The 19,966-nt window shown below is 50.8% G+C and overlaps 1 long non-coding RNA gene and 1 other non-coding gene across 2 annotated transcripts in view; both read left to right on the top strand.

Annotated features, from left to right (window-relative positions):
- Positions 1 to 399: 399 nt before the first annotated feature.
- LOC146281762 (uncharacterized) lies at positions 400 to 1,582 on the top strand. Its single transcript, XR_014762535.1, has 4 exons — positions 400 to 540; positions 664 to 815; positions 939 to 1,101; positions 1,413 to 1,582. It is a non-coding gene; the product is annotated as an uncharacterized LOC146281762 (long non-coding RNA).
- Positions 1,583 to 19,881: 18,299 nt separating this feature from the next.
- Positions 19,882 to 19,966, top strand: part of LOC146281761 (5S ribosomal RNA) — a 119-nt gene continuing 34 nt past the window's right edge. The window contains exon 1 of the ribosomal RNA XR_014765170.1: positions 19,882 to 19,966. This exon is cut by the window's right edge and continues 34 nt beyond it. This is a non-coding gene — a ribosomal RNA (5S ribosomal RNA).

The following is a 19,966-nucleotide window of genomic DNA, read 5'->3' as shown; positions in this document are numbered from 1 at the left end:
AACAATAATAACTCAATCCCTCATGCTTCTTCAATCTTTTGACTGCTGGCATGATTTTCTAGGTACCTCCCCTCTCCTAATCCATTTTTCCGGCCCCCTCCCGTCCCCCCATGCTTCTTCACATCAGTGACCGTCGGCATGTCCACCTTTAAAACCCCCCCCCCCCCCCCCCCTTATCCAGCCCCCACCCCCCTCATGCTTCTTCACACCTGTGATGCTGGCATGATTCACCACTCACCCCCTCCATCTAGTCCCCTCCGCCCTCATGCTTCTTCACCTAGTGACTGCTGGCATCACCCCCTCACCCCAACCCCAAAGCCCCTTCTCTTTCCCCCTCCCCCTCCTCCTCTCTCCCTCCCTCCCCCCTTCCCCCCTCCCCCCGCCCACCAGGACGGGACTACCCATCATCATCATCACACGCCCTCTCATCCCTGAGGAGACGCGTGCCTCTCATCCCTGAGGAGACGTGTACCCCCCGGGATTGTGTTTGCCAACGGTCGCTGGGGACCTTGTTGGTTTCACTCCACGTCTGCTCCTATGGTAATACCCCTCTCATGCTCCTTCACCTCGGTGATTGCTGGCATCACCCAATACAATACCCCTCATCCTCTCTCCCTCTCTCCTTTTTCCTCTCTCTCCCTCTCCCTCCCCCCCACCCACCAGGACAACAAGCCCCCTCATCCCTGAGGAGAGCGCGCCCCTCATCCCTAAAGAGACGTGTACCCCCCGGAACGCCGCCTCCGGCGGCGTTTGGGATTGTGTTTGCCAACGGTCGCTGGGGACCTTGTTGGTTTCACTCCACGTCTGCTCCTATGGTAATACCCCTCTCATGCTCCTTCACCTCGGTGATTGCTGGCATCACCCAATACAATACCCCTCATCCTCTCTCCCTCTCTCCTTTTTCCTCTCTCTCCCTCTCCCTCCCCCCCACCCACCAGGACAACAAGCCCCCTCATCCCTGAGGAGAGCGCGCCCCTCATCCCTAAAGAGACGTGTGTCCCCCGGAACGCCGCCTCCGGCGGCGTTTGGGATTGTGTTTGCCAACGGTCGCTGGGGACCTTGTTGGTTTCACTCCACGTCTACTACCTATCCTGTCCTAGGGTAATAACCTCTATTTGTCTCCTTGTTTGTATGGTGTCTGTATTATCTGTAGTCATTTTGTCATTCCATGAGGTAGCACAGTCACTAGGACTGATAGTGGTGTTAGCCTTTGTCATTTTACTCTAGTCTTAGTCCTGTTCATTGGCATGTCTGGTTGGATCAGGAGGAGTAGTCCATGGTGCCTGACCTTTGATTGCCTCTGTTAATTTCCTTTTCCCCTCTTCTCTCTCTCTCCTTCTCTCTCTCTCTCTCTCTCTCTCTCTCTCTCTCTCTCTCCTTCCTCCTTGGTGCCTCTCGGCTCTCTGTGTCAGGCGGCGGGCTGCCATGAGTAACTAGGCCTAGGTTCTCTTCGGAGTTCCTGGAGGGGCTCGGCCCCTACTCTCTCTGTGGGTGATCCAAGGTCCCTGGAAGTGTCCGTGCACGTTTACCCCGACCTTTGCTGATCTTCGGATCTTGAATGTCATTGTGAGTGGGTTTTTTACTATCCTCCTAACCCTAACCCTAACCCTAACCCTAACCCTAACCCTAACCCTAACCCTAACCCTAACCCACGGGCCCCCCCGGGGGTCCCCCCCGTCCCCCCTGGCCCCCCTCGACCCCAACCACCCCTCCCACCTCACTAAACCTTTACTTTGACAATTGGGGGCCCTGGACCCCCAAGCCCCCCCCGCCCCCCTCCCTCAGCCACCCCCCTCCCCCTTACTTTTATACTGGACCCCTCATCTGGGGGGCCCTGGACCTCTGCCCAATTTTGGGCGGAGGCCCCGACACCTTGGTGCCTGGGTCCACCCTCCACCGCCATTCCGGACTGGCAGGTCGGGGGACCCATTTAATTTCACAGGGGTCCCTTCCCATTTAGGAGGGGGGACTCTGGACCTCTCCACATTGAATTGGGGGGACAGTCCGAGCCCCCCTCCCGTCTCTGGGTGGGGGCCCTGGCACTCAGGATGCCAGTCACCGATCGCTCTGCCATCAAGGCCAACAGATCAGATCAATCTCCGCTGGGACCCGAGTCAACCCCCTCCTCGACGCTACCATTCTCATCTTCGGTTTCTCCACCGCAGAACATTACCCATCAACCCTTGCTGATGGCTATCATTTGCATACTGCTCCCCTCCAACCAATCAGATTTCTCACCGTTTTAACGTTTGCTACCTCTTTGAATGGGGTCCTCCCGGCATTGCTGTACTGCCATCCGGATCCCTCGACAGGCCTCTGACGGGTTTTCCAGACCAGACCGTGTTTTCCACGCTTTTGGTGAGTATGATTTTACGAGGTATAGTTAGCGTCGGTAGAAGATTGGTGGGTCCAGTGGTTTAGCACAATGGGACATATTCCCAGGACTCACCCGCCGGCAAACCTAGGCCCTAGCCGCTGGTAGAAGCTTGTAGGGAGTTCCAAGGCTCAATAGGAGCCTTACCTCCCTTCCGCCAGCACTCTCCTCAGCCCATGCTGGGCAGGCTGCGACAGGGGCAGCTTGTCTGGATGGGCGGGAGACCTCCCCAGCCCACGCTGGGCAGGCTGCGACAGGTGCGGCTTGCCTGGGTGGACGGGAGAAGTCCTTAGCCCCCCGTTGGGCAGGCTGCGACAGGGGCAGTCTGTCACGGTGGGCGGGAGACCCCCTCAACCCATGCTGGGTGAGCTGCGACAGGGGCAGCTTGTCTGGATGGGCTGGGGGTCGACCCACTCTGGGCAGGCTGCGATCACAAGCAGTCTGTCTGGGTAAGTGGTTCTTCAGGCCCTCTCCGGGCAGGCTGTGGTAACCTCGCGGTGTTAACAAGCAGTCTGTTTGGGTGGGCAGGTAAGTATGCGGCCCTCCTGGGTCCCATTTGGGACAGCACGCAGGATGTGGTGGTCCAGGGCGAAGGACCTTGATCGCAGCCCAGTCTTTTACGGGGTTTAGCCCCACTCACACACCACTGCACTACACCTTTGACTGATTCTGATCATCACCCTCTAGCCCAAGGGGTGTGATCAAACCCATACCCCAGGATACGCTTTTGCCTCCCTGGTTTTTAGCATTGTTCACTTCCCCATGAGAAATTTCTTCTCTTGGATGAGTCCTCTTGCACAGTTTATTGTGCTTCCTTCTGGGTAACAATTCTACCCCAACATTTTCCGTTGGAGCAAGCAGTGGGCAGGATCCAAGGTAAGAACTGCACATATTTGCGATTTACTTTAGCTTAGCCTTCATATTAGCATTAGCTTTACCTTAAAATTTAAAACAATTTTTTTTAGCATTAGCTTAGCAAAAAAATTAAAATAAAAAAATTGTTAGCATTAGCTTAGCATAAAATTTTAAAAAATTTAATAAAAAAAAAAAATTTTTCAAAAAATTTTTTTTTGCTCTAAAATGATCCCAAAACATCCCAAATCACCACAAAAAATCATCTTACTCAAAAATAAGTCTTCCTTAGGCAAATTTCTATTCCCTTCCACTCCAAACACCCAGTCACCCCCACACTATCCTTCTTTCCAACGGCCTCTACCCAATAACATCTTTAATTTCCAAAAATATAACAATTTTAAAAGAGATCACCCTTAGTCCAAGAGTTATTCTATTCCACTCCAATACCCAATCACCCTCACTCCCTCCCCACACCACTCTTATTTCAACAGCCCCCACTCAATCCTTGTAAATTATCCCCAGTTCAGATCTCCAGCTTTGAATGTTCACTTGGGTACTCGGACTATGGACTTTTTCTCGATAGACTGGACTTACTAGGACTCTCAGGACCTACTATACTCACCAATTGGATTGGAATCACACACTGGGGATTTGATCAACCCTGGTGGGCCTGCCTAGGGGAGGGTGTCTAGTGTTTCGAAGGCCGAAACGCCCAATGATCCTAGGTATACTACTGATGATGTGGTTCCTCAATTTAGAATCCGTCTAGCATAATTATCTTTCCCCGGATGGGACGTCCACCTGACTAACAACTCAGACTGAGACATGACGGTTGATTTATCCTAAATTTTAGACAACAATGACTCAACCCCTATCATCCTTCCTATTTTAACCGCCCTTATCAACCTTCCCCCACTACAACCTACCTATTGGAAATGTATGAATTCCATAACCCCCAGTCTTAAAGTCCCCGGACACCGTTTATCACTTAACCCCGGAGGGGTAGTGATTCTCAGACTGACACTATTCTTCCACCATCTGGATGAAGTAAAATATCCTAAGCCTCTTACCAGAACCCCTTTAAAACATTAATACTAACACTAACCACATCCAGGTATCTATACCAAAACCAACTCGGATCCTATACCTGAACCCAATCCTCAGATTATTACCTCAACTTAACCATGAACCCCGTACCTAAACCCAACGTTCTTGGAACCTCGTACCTAAACCCAACCATCTGGTCATTTCGGACCTGACAAATGGATTCTTGCATAACCTTATCCCGACCCTTAACCCTAACCTCAACCAACCTCAACCTATACCTAAACCCAACCTTCTGATCCATGTCCAATCCCCCCCAAAAACCCAACCATGAAGATTTATACCTAAGTCCCACTCCCCCAAATGACTTCCAAACCCAAACCAAACCAACCCCCCCCCCCCCCCCACCACCCCCACCACCCCCCTCCCCTAGCCACCCCTTCCACCCTCTCCTCCCATCCTGAGAACCTCCCCTTGGATGTTGGGTAGAGACTGACTAAAGCCCTGTGGGCAACATTGTTCCTCGCCCTGTGGGTGTCGACTTTGTATAGTCATATATATCCCCCCTCATCCCTCTCACTCCCCACCAACCTTCCCTGCCACCTCCCACCCCTTCATACCCTCTCCTCCCATCCTGGAAACTCCCCCCTTGGATGGTAGGAAGAGGCTGACTAAAGCCCTGTGGGCAACAGTGTTCCTCGCCCCGTGGGTGTCGACTCTGTACGGTCATACATTTACACATCCATATCCCCACATTTCCCTTTCGCTCCCCGACACCCCCTTTCCCCGCCACCCCTCTCCCCCCCCTCCCCCCACCAGCCCCTCCCGAACGGACCTAAGATTCCCCATCCATGTCTCAGTACTTTTGTCCAAAATGTAGGAGAAAGGTCTTCGGACAGCAGTATGTCACCCCTGTGGGATGCTAATACTGTATACTCCTATTACTCAGATCTTTAAGCCAACGTACTAGTGTTTGCAACTCAATCCTTTAGACTTCTAGACTCTTTATTCCATTTAAGGGGTTGGAGTGAGTGGGGTTTCAGGTGCGCGTGCCTCAATGGGGTCTCACCTGCACTGTGGTCCCGTCGGGGTCCCACAGGGTGTTTCCTCGTCATTATTGCCACACCTAACTCTGCCGGGGCCTTGGCCCTACTCGCTCCGAATACCCCTCCTCCTCCTCTGCTCGCTCAATGTACCATTACTCTGATCCAGTTTTGATTTCTACTGTCCAATCTTTGGACATGACTCCGCCTCAACTCAAATTATGCAAACTTAGACCCCCCATGGGATTTATCATCACCCTACCTCTTACACTCCTCTCTTTTGACTGCCCCCACAGATTCCTCTAAATATGGCGACCCCAACGGACCACAATCCGACGCCATTACCCCGACTCTTCTGCAATTTCATAAAAGCCCACCACCACCTCTCTAAGGTGCAGACATCCACGGGCAACGAAGTCCAGCCCCAACGCCTCTACCGGACCGCCGGATTCATAAAGGACCTTATCCGTCCGGCCTTCCCCAACCCACACACCTCCCTCCTGGCCGCTGGTAACAGCAGAAACTGGTACCACACCAGTCTCCAAATACTGGAGGAGCATTACATGGCGGAGATAAATTCCCTTAAACAGCAGATCCTGGCTAATCGGATGACAGATTGGATACCATTCTGGGAGCAGGCCGTTACCTGGTCCACCTTTGACCTACGGGGCCTTCATGAGTCCATTATTCAATGGTCTGCCACGGAAATCCACCACCTCCTCTCCCCACCACCAGAGTCCTCTACTTCTGGCCACTTCCCCCCCTCCCCTGCTACACCCGACCGTGACCAGTCCCCCACTACCTCCCAAACCACCACCCTCCCTCGCCCTACCAAAGCGCTTCCCTCCCTCCTTACCCTCCCCATGCCAACCAGACCCTACTCCCAAAACCCCCCTCGAATAACACCCACCACCCTCCCTCCCCCTACCAAACCGCTTCCCTCCCTCCTCACCCTCCCCAGGCCAACCACACCCTATTCCCCCAGACCTTCTCCGGGCAGAACTACCCCTTCCCCCACCCCCACTCCCCCGACCAAGATACTTCCCTCCCTCCTCACCCTCCCCTTGCCGACCAGACCCTATTCCCCCGGAACCTCTCGAAGAACCCCCCCCACTCCCACCCCCCCTCCCCCTTCCACAATACTTCCCTCCTCCCGCACCCTCCCTTTACCACCCAGACCTGCCCCAAACCCCTCTCAAACAAAGACCAAGCCTGTCACCGCCCAGGAACACCCTGACGAGTCCGGTACCCTGGATAGGGCACCTTCCCCAAAAAGGAGATGCCTTCCCCCCTCATCCCCCATCCACCATGGCTCGCAAGACCTTTTTGACTTTCATGTCCCTCCTCCAACCACCAGGGACGAGGATGCGGCACTAAGTGTCAGTGGCAGAAGCGAGGCATCCTCCGTCATTCCCCTCATCTCTGACACAACTATACCCCTGGACTGGCTGAACGCCAATCAACTTCCCTTACCACAAAGACCACCTCGGACAAGAAGACCTCCCCGGGATACGACATCCGACCTTCCCAATAACCCCGTAGCACCTCCCACCCCGGCCTTTCAACGGCATCAGGCTCTGGGAAATAAGTACCACAACTGGTCACTTACCCCATCCCGTCCGATTATCGTAATGGGAGACTCAAATCTGTCCAGACTACCTTTGATCCCAGACAGTAGAGTACAAGTGGACTGTTACCCAGGAGCCCTCCTGGCTCATGCCACTCATATCCTCAAGCACAGAACGCCTGTATCCCCGGAGACCCAAAAGGTAGTCCTTTCCTTTGGCCTGAATAACAAAGCGCAGGGCAATGAATCCCTGCTGAGGCAGCAACTAAACCGGCTACTGGGCTCTGCCAGGGTAGCCTTTCCCAATGCCCAAATTCTGCTACCGGTCGTGAACTTCTCCGACCAGCTGGGCGACAAATTCCTGCGAAATCTTCGAACCCTCAACAACCTCATCAAGGAGAAGACCAACCACATCCCCCGACTACCCAATCACCTTTTTGGCGTTGGACCGGACAGAATCCATTGGACAGCCGACTCAGCAAGCGCCATGTGGGCACATTGGAACGCCCATTTAAACTGGGACAGCCAACACTAGAAGTGCCGGGGAACACAAGTGTTGGCGTACTCAACCTCTCCACCACCTTCCGTCTAACCCCTCCGCAATCCTCCCTCCTCTCCAAGGGGCTTTCGTTCGTCCCTCACTTTGAGAAATCCGACGACCCCAAAAAAGGCCTCCTAGTAGACCTTACAACATATCATCGGAGACTCAAATTGGCCTCTTTCTTTGCCGATGACCCCCGTGGGACCAGCTCTAGAGTTCCTTTTTTGCCCCCCTCCTTCTGGGAACCTCCCCCCAATCTCCTTCCCCCTTCTGCTGGATGTTTTGGCCCTTGACAAGGCTGCCTATGCCTCTTCATCCCCGGTTTTCTTCCCTGAGGAGGACAATGTCACCAGACCTGAATGGGAAGCCCTCCAGCAACTCAAGAAAAACTCCTCGATAGTCATCAAGCCGGCGGATAAGGGATCTGCAGTGGTTATTATGGACAGGGCGCTCTACGTGAAGGAAGCGATGAGACAACTCTCGGACCCTCGGTACTATGCCCCACTGCAAAATCCCATTTACCCCAGGACGGCTGCCCTCATCAAGAGCACTCTTTCCGAGATGCTCTCGGATGGCTTTCTCTCAAAAAAGCAAGTCAAATTCCTTACCAGTGATGACCCGCCCCGGCCCAGACAACTTTACCTTCTGCCCAAAATCCACAAGCCACAAACAGCCTGGCTAACTCCACACCACATGCCACCCGGGAGACCAATTGTCTCCGATTGTGGTAGTGAGAGCTCACACGTTGCAGCTCTCCTTGAACATTACCTTCACCCCTTGTCCACCAAACACCCAAGTTACTTGAAGGACACCTACGATTTCCTCTCCAAAATTCAGGACTCCCCCGTCTCTGCAAGTGACCTGCTATTCACTATGGATGTGGAAAGTTTGTACACGAACATTGATACGGACAGAGGTGTATTGGCAGTGGAAAAATGTTTTGAGCGGTTCCCGGACCCTACCAGGCCGGATGACCACCTCCTCACCCTGTTACGCCTTGGTCTTACAAGGAATGACTTTCTTTTCAATGGAAGCTGGTTCCTGCAAGTCAAAGGCACGGCCATGGGCAAACGATTTGCTCCATCTTATGCCAACATTTACATGGCCGACTGGGAGGAAACGGTCTTCTCCGCATGCCCCAAACTACCTTCTCGTTACTATCGGTACCTGGACGACATCTGGGGTATCTGGCCTCACTCTCGCAAGGACCTCGTAGACTGGGTGGCAACCCTCAACACCCACCACCCCTCCATCCGCCTGAAAGAGACGGTTAGCTTGCAGTCGGTGGACTTCTTAGATGTCACCATCTCCAAGGGAACGGACCCCGCCCACATTGGCAAGTTAACCACAAAAGTCTACTTTAAACCCACGGACACCCACGCCCTCCTTCACAGAACCAGCTTCCATCCCCAACACACCTTTCGAGGTATTGTCAAGTCTCAACTGATCCGTTTCAACCGCCTATGTACCCGACCGGAGGACGAACGCGAGGCAACCTCCATCCTCTTTCGGGCACTTCGAAAGAGGAACTACACTAGGACCTTCCTCCGGAAAGTTGTTGCGGACAGAATTCCCCGGAACGATCGGAGACGAGAGGACCCGGTGTTAACCAAAATCCCAATCATTTCCACCTTTTCGGCCTACTCGACGCACCTCCACCGCGCCTTCAAATCAAACCTCAACCAACTGAAATCCCACCTCCCTTCCCTTGACGGCTCTAAAATCATCTCGGCCTTTCGTAGGAACCCGAACCTACAGGACCACCTGGTCAGAGCAAAACTCCCAACACAGAGACATCCGACAAGACCCCTCCCCCGGAGGCATTGGGTTCAGAATCCGTACACCCGTCAAAACTACCAACTCCCGGACTCGATCCCGAAATCCACCAAGAATTGTGTTTATGTTCTGGGTTGTAAAATCTGCAACAAATTGTATGTAGGGGAAACTGCCAACTCCGTGGAGGCTAGGTTGTCCACCCACCGCTACTCCATTAATGTGGAAAAGAGAAATACAATCTTGGCCTGCCACTTCCGAAAACATGGCACTGACAACATGTGGATCAAAGCTCTGGCGCATGACAGTTCCTGGTCCAAGGAGTCCCGACGCAAAGAAGAGAGAACATGGATTAGACGATTAAACTCCATGCACCCAGGGGGACTTAATGAATGCCCCCCCTTTGGACCACGCACCTAAACCCCCCCCCCCCCCCCCTTTTTTTGGGGGGGTGACTTCCGCTTCCTTTTCAGTTCTTGTTCAACGTTCTGTCTATACACTGAAAATGTTCCTGTCCCTATTGTGTAAAATCTGTTCCCTGTTCCAGTTATTATTTTTTGTTAAAATTTAGAAACTTTTCTTTTCTAACGGTTGAAGTTGTTGAATTCTTAAATTCTAAAAAAATAAAAAAATAAAAAAATAAAAAATAAAAAAATAAAAAAATCACCATATAAAAAAATAACAAAAAATATTGGGAAATTGGGGGCACCACATGATGATGGTTGGGAAGTTTTGTATGGACTTTGTTCCTCTTAAGACTCCCACGAATCTGAGCCCCTTCCCTTTCAAATATAAAATACTTCCCTTTAGAATATATAAAACATCCCTTGAAATAAAAATTATATATAAAATATTTTTTATTTTCTTGTCTCATTTTACGGGCTAACCCCTTCCCTGTTTATTCTTACAACCTCAACTTATTTCCTTACTTAAGCAAAAGATTTGGTTACAAATTTTCCTTTTGAGTTCTTTTGACTGTGGAACACTTTTTCCAACGGAAATTACATTTCATTGTGTTCAGAAAATGTTTGATTAATAATAAAAAAATTCTACATCCTCCTTGGTCTAGACCTTGTTGAATTGTCTCCTTTGTCCACTTCCGGTTGAATCACTGCACTTTTTCACCACATCTAAACACTGGACTTGCACCTTGAGGGAAAAAGAATACTCAATTCCACCATGACAGGACCAGGGTCATGGATTCTGGACCACCACTTAACGCCAGCTCTTGCCAGCTGACATCCTGACCTAAGCCCAACACTGAGAACCAGTGACTCGTTTTCACCTGAGGTGACCTGAAGCCCAACCCTATCCCACTCTCTGACCCTAACCCCAACCCTTATAGGATGTACCTCACCCCAACCCTAAAACCTAATCTCAACCCTTGAAGGATGGACCCAAACCCTAAACCCTAGATGGCCGCCCACTTTAGGCCCTCACCCTGACACCTGACCAGAACCCCATCCCACTCACTGACCCTAACCCCAACCCCAATAGAATATGCCTCACCACAACCCTTGAAACACAGTTTGATTGCCAATTTCTAAAACTTGGAACGAGTAACTTTGCTCCGTCGGACGGGACCTGAAACCCATCCAAGACCGAGCCCATTCACTGACTCCCCTCGACCCCACCCACTCCTCCCACTCTGTTAAACTTTGATTTTGACCTTCGGGGGCCCCGGCCCCCACGGGCCCCCCAAGGACCCCCCCCGGGCCCACCCCGACCCCACCCACCCCTCCCACCTTGATAAACTTTGATTTTCACATTCGGGGGCCCCGGCCCCCATGGGCCCCCCCCGGGGGTCCCCCCGGCCCCCTCGACCCCTTCCATTTTGTTTAACTTTGATTTTGACCTTCGGGGGCCCCGGCCCCCACGGGCCCCCCCGGGGGTCCCCCCCGTCCCCCCCGGCCCCCCTCGACCCCTTCCATTTTGTTTAACTTTGTTTTTGACCTTCGGGGGCCCCGGCCCCCACGGGCCCCCCCGGGGGTCCCCCCCGTCCCCCCTGGCCCCCCTCGACCCCGCCCACAACTCCCACTTTGATAAACTTTGATTTTGACCTTCGGGGGCCCCGGCCCCCAGGGGCCCCCCCGGGGGTCCCCCCCGTCCCCCCTGGCCCCCCTCGACCCCGCCCACCCCTCCCACTTTGATAAACTTTGATTTTGACCTTCGGGGGCCCCGGCCCCCACGGGCCCCCCCGGGGGTCCCCCCCGTCCCCCCTGGCCCCCCTCGACCCCAACCACCCCTCCCACCTCACTAAACCTTTACTTTGACAATTGGGGGCCCTGGACCCCCAAGCCCCCCCCGCCCCCCTCCCTCAGCCACCCCCCTCCCCCTTACTTTTATACTGGACCCCTCATCTGGGGGGCCCTGGACCTCTGCCCAATTTTGGGCGGAGGCCCCGACACCTTGGTGCCTGGGTCCACCCTCCACCGCCATTCCGGACTGGCAGGTCGGGGGACCCATTTAATTTCACAGGGGTCCCTTCCCATTTAGGAGGGGGGACTCTGGACCTCTCCACATTGAATTGGGGGGACAGTCCGAGCCCCCCTCCCGTCTCTGGGTGGGGGCCCTGGCACTCAGGATGCCAGTCACCGATCGCTCTGCCATCAAGGCCAACAGATCAGATCAATCTCCGCTGGGACCCGAGTCAACCCCCTCCTCGACGCTACCATTCTCATCTTCGGTTTCTCCACCGCAGAACATTACCCGTCAACCCTTGCTGATGGCTATCATTTGCATACTGCTCCCCTCCAACCAATCAGATTTCTCACCGTTTTAACGTTTGCTACCTCTTTGAATGGGGTCCTCCCGGCATTGCTGTACTGCCATCCGGATCCCTCGACAGGCCTCTGACGGGTTTTCCAGACCAGACCGTGTTTTCCACGCTTTTGGTGAGTATGATTTTACGAGGTATAGTTAGCGTCGGTAGAAGATTGGTGGGTCCAGTGGTTTAGCACAATGGGACATATTCCCAGGACTCACCCGCCGGCAAACCTAGGCCCTAGCCGCTGGTAGAAGCTTGTAGGGAGTTCCAAGGCTCAATAGGAGCCTTACCTCCCTTCCGCCAGCACTCTCCTCAGCCCATGCTGGGCAGGCTGCGACAGGGGCAGCTTGTCTGGATGGGCGGGAGACCTCCCCAGCCCACGCTGGGCAGGCTGCGACAGGGGCGGCTTGCCTGGGTGGACGGGAGAAGTCCTTAGCCCCCCGTTGGGCAGGCTGCGACAGGGGCAGTCTGTCACGGTGGGCGGGAGACCCCCTCAACCCATGCTGGGTGAGCTGCGACAGGGGCAGCTTGTCTGGATGGGCTGGGGGTCGACCCACTCTGGGCAGGCTGCGATCACAAGCAGTCTGTCTGGGTAAGTGGTTCTTCAGGCCCTCTCCGGGCAGGCTGTGGTAACCTCGCGGTGTTAACAAGCAGTCTGTTTGGGTGGGCAGGTAAGTATGCGGCCCTCCTGGGTCCCATTTGGGACAGCACGCAGGATGTGGTGGTCCAGGGCGAAGGACCTTGATCGCAGCCCAGTCTTTTACGGGGTTTAGCCCCACTCACACACCACTGCACTACACCTTTGACTGATTCTGATCATCACCCTCTAGCCCAAGGGGTGTGATCAAACCCATACCCCAGGATACGCTTTTGCCTCCCTGGTTTTTAGCATTGTTCACTTCCCCATGAGAAATTTCTTCTCTTGGATGAGTCCTCTTGCACAGTTTATTGTGCTTCCTTCTGGGTAACAATTCTACCCCAACATTTTCCGTTGGAGCAAGCAGTGGGCAGGATCCAAGGTAAGAACTGCACATATTTGCGATTTACTTTAGCTTAGCCTTCATATTAGCATTAGCTTTACCTTAAAATTTAAAACAATTTTTTTTAGCATTAGCTTAGCAAAAAAATTAAAATAAAAAAATTGTTAGCATTAGCTTAGCATAAAATTTTAAAAAATTTAATAAAAAAAAAAAAAATTTCAAAAAATTTTTTTTTGCTCTAAAATGATCCCAAAACATCCCAAATCACCACAAAAAATCATCTTACTCAAAAATAAGTCTTCCTTAGGCAAATTTCTATTCCCTTCCACTCCAAACACCCAGTCACCCCCACACTATCCTTCTTTCCAACGGCCTCTACCCAATAACATCTTTAATTTCCAAAAATATAACAATTTTAAAAGAGATCACCCTTAGTCCAAGAGTTATTCTATTCCACTCCAATACCCAATCACCCTCACTCCCTCCCCACACCACTCTTATTTCAACAGCCCCCACTCAATCCTTGTAAATTATCCCCAGTTCAGATCTCCAGCTTTGAATGTTCACTTGGGTACTCGGACTATGGACTTTTTCTCGATAGACTGGACTTACTAGGACTCTCAGGACCTACTATACTCACCAATTGGATTGGAATCACACACTGGGGATTTGATCAACCCTGGTGGGCCTGCCTAGGGGAGGGTGTCTAGTGTTTCGAAGGCCGAAACGCCCAATGATCCTAGGTATACTACTGATGATGTGGTTCCTCAATTTAGAATCCGTCTAGCATAATTATCTTTCCCCGGATGGGACGTCCACCTGACTAACAACTCAGACTGAGACATGACGGTTGATTTATCCTAAATTTTAGACAACAATGACTCAACCCCTATCATCCTTCCTATTTTAACCGCCCTTATCAACCTTCCCCCACTACAACCTACCTATTGGAAATGTATGAATTCCATAACCCCCAGTCTTAAAGTCCCCGGACACCGTTTATCACTTAACCCCGGAGGGGTAGTGATTCTCAGACTGACACTATTCTTCCACCATCTGGATGAAGTAAAATATCCTAAGCCTCTTACCAGAACCCCTTTAAAACATTAATACTAACACTAACCACATCCAGGTATCTATACCAAAACCAACTCGGATCCTATACCTGAACCCAATCCTCAGATTATTACCTCAACTTAACCATGAACCCCGTACCTAAACCCAACGTTCTTGGAACCTCGTACCTAAACCCAACCATCTGGTCATTTCGGACCTGACAAATGGATTCTTGCATAACCTTATCCCGACCCTTAACCCTAACCTCAACCAACCTCAACCTATACCTAAACCCAACCTTCTGATCCATGTCCAATCCCCCCCAAAAACCCAACCATGAAGATTTATACCTAAGTCCCACTCCCCCAAATGACTTCCAAACCCAAACCAAACCAACCCCCCCCCCCCCCCCACCACCCCCACCACCCCCCTCCCCTAGCCACCCCTTCCACCCTCTCCTCCCATCCTGAGAACCTCCCCTTGGATGTTGGGTAGAGACTGACTAAAGCCCTGTGGGCAACATTGTTCCTCGCCCTGTGGGTGTCGACTTTGTATAGTCATATATATCCCCCCTCATCCCTCTCACTCCCCACCAACCTTCCCTGCCACCTCCCACCCCTTCATACCCTCTCCTCCCATCCTGGAAACTCCCCCCTTGGATGGTAGGAAGAGGCTGACTAAAGCCCTGTGGGCAACAGTGTTCCTCGCCCCGTGGGTGTCGACTCTGTACGGTCATACATTTACACATCCATATCCCCACATTTCCCTTTCGCTCCCCGACACCCCCTTTCCCCGCCACCCCTCTCCCCCCTCCCCCCACCAGCCCCTCCCGAACGGACCTAAGATTCCCCATCCATGTCTCAGTACTTTTGTCCAAAATGTAGGAGAAAGGTCTTCGGACAGCAGTATGTCACCCCTGTGGGATGCTAATACTGTATACTCCTATTACTCAGATCTTTAAGCCAACGTACTAGTGTTTGCAACTCAATCCTTTAGACTTCTAGACTCTTTATTCCATTTAAGGGGTTGGAGTGAGTGGGGTTTCAGGTGCGCGTGCCTCAATGGGGTCTCACCTGCACTGTGGTCCCGTCGGGGTCCCACAGGGTGTTTCCTCGTCATTATTGCCACCCCTAACCCTAACCCTAACCCTAACCCTAACCCTAACCCAACCCCCTTTTTATAACTTTGGATTGACCCGAACCCAATTCCTCATCCTATCCCAACCCATGCCCAGCCCCAACCCCCTCTATATTCCACCGTAACAACTCTGTATACTCTTCCCTCCTCCTCCTTTCTTTTCCCCCCCCCCCCCCCCCCCACCCACCCATTTTGCCCTCTCCCACCGTCCTGAGCTCCCCCCTTAGGACAGGTGGGTAGAGACTGACTAAGCCCTGTGGGCAACAGTTTTCCTCGCCCCGTGGGTGTCGACTCTGTATAGTCTTCCCTCTCCTACTCACGCTCTCTCCCCTACTCTCACACCCCCTTCTCCTACCCTACCACCCCTTTTATACCCTCTCCTCCCATCCTAGAGATCTCTCTTTGGATGGTGGGTAGAGACTGACTAAGCCCTGTGGGCAACAGTGTCCCTCGCCTCGTGGTTGCTGGCTCTGTATGGTCAATTTCCCTCCCCTTTCCCAATACTTTCATCAGCTCCCATCTAATCCTTCCAATCGTCACTATCATTGGACCCCTAACGGACCGGACCTACCGTTTCCCTGTCCTTCAGTCTAAAAAGTCTCCGGACACCGGTTACCTCTCAACCCCTGACGGGCAGTGGTACTCAGACTGATTTCTGCTATGGATGTAGACCAAGATTCAATGTCTCAATTGGACTTTAACAGAGATATTTATACGATCCCAAAGTCTTCGGACACCAGCAGTTCCAAGCCCTGGTGGTTGGAACACTATTGTACGGATCACCACTTCTCTTTTACCTTTACCAGGAGATGGGGTGAGTGAGATTCAAGCGCGAGTGCCTTCGTGGGGTCTCACCTTAACTGTGGTCCCGTCGGGGTCCCACAGGGTGTTTCCTCGTTAATGCTACCACACCTAACCCTAACCCTAACCCTAACCCTAACCCTAACCCTAACCCTAACCCTAACCCTAAACACACATCATCCGGCCATCAAAATAACACACAACATCCAGAGGGAAACATTGGAATTTCTAGACACACAGGTATTCTTTTCATCTAGTTTGGGAGCAACAACAAAAACACTAGCCACTAAAGTTTTCTTTAAGGAAACAGATAGGCATGCATTGCTCCACAAAAACAGTTACCATCCTAAGCATACATACAAGGGTCTGGTTAAATCACAACTGATCAGATTCCATCGCATTTGTACTCACCTTAATGATGTGGAGGAGGCGACATCAGTCCTCTTTAAAGCCCTAAGGCCTCGGGGATACTCTCGAAGGTTCCTGAGGGAAATAAGGAGCGAAGTGAGGCGGGTTTTCCAAACAAATGGGAAATATGTAGTGCAAAATGATGAAAAGAAAATCATACCTGTGGTCACGACGTTCTCTCATCCTCTTGGACGTTTGGGTGGCCAGTTGAGGCTCAACTTTGGACAGGCCCAGGAGACCCTGGAGGACCTGGGTGGTTTTAAATTGATCTCTGCGTACAGGAGAAACAAAAATCTTAAAGATAAATTGGTACACTCGAGCCTAAATAAAAAACCTAGGGTATCCCTAACAGAACAACAACACTTCCATCGGGATGTCTATATTGGGAATAGATATTCTGGAAGGGGGGTACCTATAGGGAATAGCATTGATTTTAAAACTTACAACGTGGTCTATGTGATCAGATGCTCCAGTTGCCAAAAACTGTACGTAGGAGAATCCAGGTACTCCATGGAGATCCGTTTTAAACAGCACAGGTATCAGGTCAGGAGAGGTAATGAGGATACGGTCCTGTACCGGCACTTTTTAATGCATGGGGTAAATATGATGGGGATTGAGGGTCTGGAAAGCTGCAAAGAGTGGACAAAAACTCAAAGACAAAAGGTTGAACGAACATGGATACACCTTTTAAAAACAATTGACCCCTTGGGGTTAAATGAAAAATATTAAAATCCTAGAATGTTCAACTTTGGAAAGTGTTAGAGATTCTTACCTTGTCCTTCCTTGGGGGTACCTGTAGACACTACAGGTAGTTGGGATCCTCCACATGGCGGGCTTTCATATATATATTAAAAAATATATATATTTTCTGTTGTAATGATGATACCATGAATTATGATTTATTACATTTTTTTGTTGGGTGCTTGTTGCCCCGCCATGTGGGGGATCCAAACTCCAAAAAATGCGGTTGCACTTACCTTCCTTGCTGCATTCAATGTCGAGGGATCCACCTGGGGAGAGAGAAAAGGGATTAAAACATCAGTTGATTGCACCCTCATAGAGGCTAACTGTATGTTCCATAATTTTCAAACACTTACCTTACAGACCTTCAAATCTCCATCTTCTTTTTTCACATTTTCATAGGAACAGTAGACCCTCACAGTCCAACACGGTGGGCTGGCGCCAGTGCAACTCCAACCTTGCAAGGGGTTGAGATCTGTCTCTGAACCTAACCCTAACCCTAACCCTAACCCTAACCCTAACCCTAACCCTAACCCTAACCCAATCCCAACCCTCCTCCCCCCTCCCCCTATCCACTTCCCCCTCCCCTTGACCCCACTTACCTGCTCACTGGTCGTCCGTTGCCTCCGGAGCTCTCCGTACGGCTGGAACCAACGATCCATCCTACCTGCTGGAGAAAGATACATAAGTGGAATTTAGAGGTATTTAAACCTATAGTGGTGTTGGGTGATACCAACCTCTCGGCCATCCCTACCTTTCAGGATGAGAATATCCAGGTTGACAGTTTTCCTGGGGCTAACTGTCTTCACCTAGGGGGGGTGCTAGAGAAACTAACACCAAACCCGGACGTAGAACATGTGATTCTGTCTGTGGGCCTTGTGAACTGTCTAGACAGACAGAAAACCAGCACTACCTGGAAGCAATTGAAGCAGCTCGGTAGGTCCTGTGGCAAAGCTTTTCCCAAGGCCGCCGCCTATATGCCGCTCATCACTTTCTCCGACAGACTAGACAAAGACCAACAAGAATTATTGGAGACTCTTAATATCAAAATTGATAATATTTCTCCTTTCCAGCCAATACCTGAAATGGGTAGACTCCAATTCCGGGTCACAGAACAGGATCCGGTCCTTTGGACTCCTGAAACCGCAGATAATATGCTGAGATTATGGATTAACCATCTAATGATGTAAAAGGTTACATATTCCCGGCTGACTTCCGGGGGGTAGATGAGGGATTCCTGGAGAGAGAAACAAAATGTTACACATACATCCTACCAAGAATCACACATATATATATCTACTTACCTGGAATGACCAGTAGGGGGAGAAGGGTTCCTGTGGAAAGGAAAAAAGGAAAAATGGTCAATAGAGGTCTACAGTACGGTTGACAATACTTACCTGTATACCTACCTGGATACCTACCTGGATACCTACCTTGATGGGAATATTTTAATCCTCCTCTTCTTCTTCTTTTATGGGGACAAAAAAATCTTTTAATAAAAACACAGGAACTTGTGCCAGTGCAACTCCAGCCCAACATTGGGCTGAGACCTTCTACAAACCTAACCCTAACCCTAACCCTAACCCTAACCCTAACCCTAACCCTAACCTCACACACTGCACTACAAGAACAGGAAATTCATTACAAACCCCCATAGCCACACATCGGCTCCAATCGCGGACAGCTTCACCCTACAAACCTCCAATGTGGTTTACATCATCACCTGCACCCTCTGCCATAAACACTACGTAGGAGAAACCGGAGCTTCAATAGACACTAGGTTGAAACAACATCTGAACAACATCTCACGGGCACACCTACAAACAACACTGGTCACACACTTCCAGGAGCACCCCGTCACTCACCTCATCATATCTGGTGTGGAGTCGGGGTCCGGGTGGTCCAGTGGACAGCGGAAGCATGCCGAAAGAAAATGGATCACACAGTTGAACACAATTACACCCCTGGGACTGAATGAGAAAACATAACATTCTTATTTTCACACAGGACCAGCTTCACTTATTAAATAAAGTGTATACATATATTTTCATGGCAATTCTGTTGACGTATACTTTCTTCTGGTACTGACTACATAACACCCATACACACACACACACATCAGGTCCATACACAACACATACATCTACACCCTCATACAGAGGCTCAAATATAAACACACACACATAGTTCATTTATTTACTTAGTCACACACAGCTCCACACAGACACATAGACCTACGCACTAAAAACATGGCAATAACACTTACCTTGATCTCCGTCTTTAGCACCATCCACTTATTCATCGCCACACAGCACCTGTAAAATACACTCACACATACTTACATGCACACACATAGATTTACACCTTAAAAAGTAATTTCAACAACACTTACCTTGATCCTCAAATCCATAAAACACCATCCACTCGTCCATGGCTACACAGCACCTGTAAAAAAACAAACACAATTTTACAATACATCCATCTGCACTCCTGCTCCTCTCAATTCAATTTCAATCAGCTTAATAACACAGTAATAATAGGCCCGTGCTCTTTAAGACCATCCAGTTTTTCTTTTAACCCTACCCCAACCCAAACCTAACCCTAACCCTAACCCTAACCCTAACCCTAACCCTAGAAACTGAAATCTTGCAATATGCACAAGTAGTCCTTCATGAAAGGGGCTGGAAGCTGTTTTCATTTTGACACGAGAGAGAGAGAGAGAGAGAGAGACTACCTTGCATTGTCAATTGCTAAATCTGTATATGGATAAGTAGCCTATGGTTGTCAACTTATTTCGTACGGCCATACCATCCTGGCAACGCCCGATCTCGTCTGATCTCGGAAGCTAAGCAGGGTCGGGCCTGGTTAGTACTTGGATG

The sequence above is a fragment of the Hypomesus nipponensis genome, chromosome 7 (genome assembly GCF_054491055.1).
Source record: "Hypomesus nipponensis isolate SF chromosome 7, ASM5449105v1, whole genome shotgun sequence".
Taxonomy (NCBI): domain Eukaryota; kingdom Metazoa; phylum Chordata; class Actinopteri; order Osmeriformes; family Osmeridae; genus Hypomesus; species Hypomesus nipponensis.
Note: the sequence above shows the minus strand (reverse complement) of the source record. Positions and strands in the feature narration are given on the sequence as shown.